This window comes from Pseudophryne corroboree, chromosome 10 (assembly GCF_028390025.1).
Source record: "Pseudophryne corroboree isolate aPseCor3 chromosome 10, aPseCor3.hap2, whole genome shotgun sequence".
NCBI classification, from domain to species: domain Eukaryota; kingdom Metazoa; phylum Chordata; class Amphibia; order Anura; family Myobatrachidae; genus Pseudophryne; species Pseudophryne corroboree.
The window spans coordinates 375,099,239-375,102,905 of record NC_086453.1 but is presented as its reverse complement, the minus strand read 5'-3'; the positions used below and the strand labels follow the sequence as shown (position 1 = coordinate 375,102,905).

General features: G+C 48.1%; 1 non-coding gene across 1 annotated transcript; it reads right to left on the bottom strand.

Annotated features, from left to right (window-relative positions):
• Window positions 1–2,724: 2,724 nt before the first annotated feature.
• LOC134967098 (5S ribosomal RNA) lies at window positions 2,725–2,843 on the bottom strand. The gene has a single exon (XR_010188773.1). It is a non-coding gene; the product is annotated as a 5S ribosomal RNA (ribosomal RNA).
• Window positions 2,844–3,667: the final 824 nt, after the last annotated feature.

Sequence of the window (3,667 nt, the reverse complement as noted above, 5' to 3'; positions counted from 1 at the left end):
AATTGAACAAGGAGAAAAAAAAAAAAAAAAGGAGCCTGTTGAAGTAGACAGTCCAGTCGAGGTAGGAGCCAAGGCTCCTCTACTGACAACAGGCGTATCTGTATCTTCAAGTCATGCGTGGCCCAACCAGCGCCACCGAGAGGACTAGCACGCATAATCCCCTCCTGTGTTACTGAACATGAAGTAGAAATAGAAAAGGAGGCAGGATAGAATAACCAGAAAACTCCCCGGAGCCCTGAGGGCCTCCACGGCTACTGCCGTCCGAGAGTAATAAAGGGTTAAAGAGTCAGTCAGAACGCCCTGAGGTCGATCCGAAATCTCCGCCCACAGCGGACCAGCTGACAAAACTCCGGGGCATGTTCCCTCACCCAGGAGTCTGACCTGGTGGCTTGATCTGGAAACAAGATTGTTGTCCCACGTTCCGAGAGGAATGGAGGCGACCACTCATTACGTCGCAACTTGACTGAAGAAATAGAGTCTCTGGTGCCGAGGAATGAAAAAAACCTCTGACGGACCGTGTTGAGAAACGTCTATGCGGAGCATAAATTGGATCTGTGTCGAATCAGAAGCTCGTGGATCCTCCGGATATTCAGAAGCCACCTAATGTACAGAGTGGGATAGTAGCAGTAAATTGTCCCATTAGGGAACCAACGTCACCCACTGCCCTTGAAAAAGAGTTATTCTGTTATCTTCCTAAACTCTGTGGGAGCGGAAGAGAGAAGAGTAAAGGACTTACAGTGAAAATGAGAATCCTGTTAAGGGGGAATCTGAGAAAAGCCTGTCCAACGGAAATCAGTAAACAGGCATCTCTGAAGACAAGGGACACGTAAAACTCCCTTTCTTGTTTAAACTAGCAATCACAGACTAAAAGGATTGTAAGGCCAGAATAGGCCTGTCCGAGCCACTTGGCTTCGGAACGTGAAAAGAAAACAAAGGCCTGAGAACTGTCCTAATTCAAATGATATGTGTAAAAACAGGGATCAACACCCTTTGCGGTTAGAAACTTATGGAGCGCAGCCTGCAGTATGACTCTCTTGTCATCGTAAATCAGCCGACCCATGCCGAGGGACTCCTGAGACGGTTGTAACCGCCCAAGCCTTCTCCCATCGACCTGCGCCTACCCTGGGACCCTGCAGGTGTAATGGGTGTATAGGATGACATAAAATCAGACTGGACTGAGGATGTTGAACCTCTGCTTCAGCCTTTTTACCCTGAGAACCCCTGGCGACGAAGATATCACCCGTGTGGAGTCAAAAACCTGAAAGGGCACGAAAAAATCTAAAGGGAAGACCAGTAAAGGTCTGTCTTGGAGCTGGGGCAGTAGTAGGAGAAATCAAAGTGGACCTACCTCCATTGGTTCAAGAAATCCTGCAGAAAGTTCCTTCCCCAGAACCATCTGCCCCGTAGGATTTCATGTTTACTTGTCACTGTCGCAGCCCCAGAGGTCGTCGGGTTAAGACAGCCCAAGCGAAGATGCAGGGTCCGAGTCTGTAGACATGGAGACCTCCAAGGAACATAAAGCAGAATCGTGATTCTGACCTGTATCAAAGTATCAATTTATCCTGATGCGAAGCATCCTGTAACCTAGAGGACAATTGTTCCCCAACCTACCTGCTCCGGATACGGTAGAACCATGCTGCCGCATATGTCGATGGATCCCTGAGCAAGGTTGCCTCAGGAAAACGGCGGCTTGATGGACCGGCGATACACCGAGGTGTATACCTTAGAGAGGTTCTGATACCATCTCCTGCCATCTGCGGGGAAAAGATAGGAAAACAAACCTTGTTTGATACCTGATATTGTGTATTCGGGTGTCTGTCGGCCGCCTACCGGAGCCTGCCCAGCTCATCCGAAACTGAACCAGTCGCTGTCATTTTCGTCAATGGCGTGGAACCCTGATGGACTTGACGTGTCCTCCTCCTTTACCTGCAGTATCAGATGAACTGCTGTATTATGTACCTGTATATTCTGAGACACTGGTTCAGATCCACAGAAAACAGACATCAGTAATGCATGGAATGTTAGCAAAGTTTATTTTTGGAAAGGTGTGTTTGGTCCCGCTGTGATTTGATCCTGTGACCTTGGAAACCAAAGTCCAAGGGCTTACCTGATGAGCTATTGTCTGGATAATAGTGACATTACCTGCATCATTGATCAAACAGGGGTGTGCAGGTGCGTGGAGGGCGAAGCAGATGGCTCCGCCGCATACCTCACACCTCAGAGGGAATTCTTCGACTATCCCAGGAGAGACAAACGAAAGGAGAAAAGGTGGGTTAAATAAACAGAGCCCTACGTAAGGTCTGCACTATAATGTGTAGTGACCGATACGATTAAAATAAACTTTCTGGAGCAGCGGAGACCTGAACCAGCAACGCTGCGCTGTGGGACAGGAGTCTTAGCCCTAGGCTATAGGAGTTCTCCTTAAAGTTTTGTTTGGATTCAAACCCCTGTTCAGATACCCGCTACTAGCGTACTGAGCCGCAGCGCTATTTGTCTGATGCCTTACACGCATTCCACAATTACAAATAGCATTAGTAACTAGTGACAAGAAGGAATAATAAAGGGAAGGCAACACCCCGCCCTGTATTTAGTGTACCGCTAATTAAGGTGCACCAGATGTTTCTCTGAGGTTCCGCTGGCTTTTCAAAATGGTGACCAGCCTGTGAGAAAGATGGGGGAAAATGTTATGTGCAAGATGTTGTTATTAGAAAACATTGCGGAAGTAGCCTACAGCACCTGGTGTTCCCAGGCGGTCTCCCATCCAAGTACTAACCGGGCCTGACCCTGCTTAGTGTCCGAGATCAGACGAGATCGGGCGTGTTCAGGGTGGTGTGGCCGTAGGCTTTTATCCCCTATATCTGGTATTTTATGGATTTATCTATATACATACCTACACGCACCTAAATATATATATCTATATATATACATGCACAAACATAACTATATATGTATATATACACACACACCGTAGGTAAATAAATACTGCACAGTAGATCCTTTTAATTATTATTGAGCTGAGTCCCAGCTACTGTAATAGAGCAGGTTCCCTGATTTGCAAGTAGGAAAATGCTGGGTAGAGGACTCTACTGCAGGAGGAATGTATCTATATTTCAGCAGCCTGAAGTATCGAAAAGTTACAAATCCCAGAGCTGTTGCCTAGCGATGGGGAGACCTGGGAGCCCACTGAGTAAAGCGGGTTAACTGTTAATATACCTGGGACTTTATTTGTATTTGTCTCGGAGTATGCAAGATTAGCCCACTGGGCTATAGGAGACACTGCAAATATGAAGCCAGGTCTGTGCAGGGAGGAAATGGCCGCCAGAGTGAAACTCCTCTGGGCTATGCGATAAAATCTATATAGTGGATAACTGGATTAGTGCTGAGCCACTCTGACTATATCACATTCTCCCCAGCACCATGTGCATTAAACTCACATAAATGCCTATTACACTATAACAGTGGCCGGGGAGCGGAGAATGCTGAGCCCGCTGTACAGAGCAGGAGTTAGCTCCGCCCCCCGGCTATGGCGCCTTATTGCAAAACTAAGCGGGAAGCGAGCTGTACCCTCCGCTGGGCCTGCGAGTCACCGCCGGGGAGCGCTGAGCCCGCTATACAGCGCTAGTAGAGCCCTGTATCTGCTAGCCGCCGCCGGGGAGTGTTGCGCTGA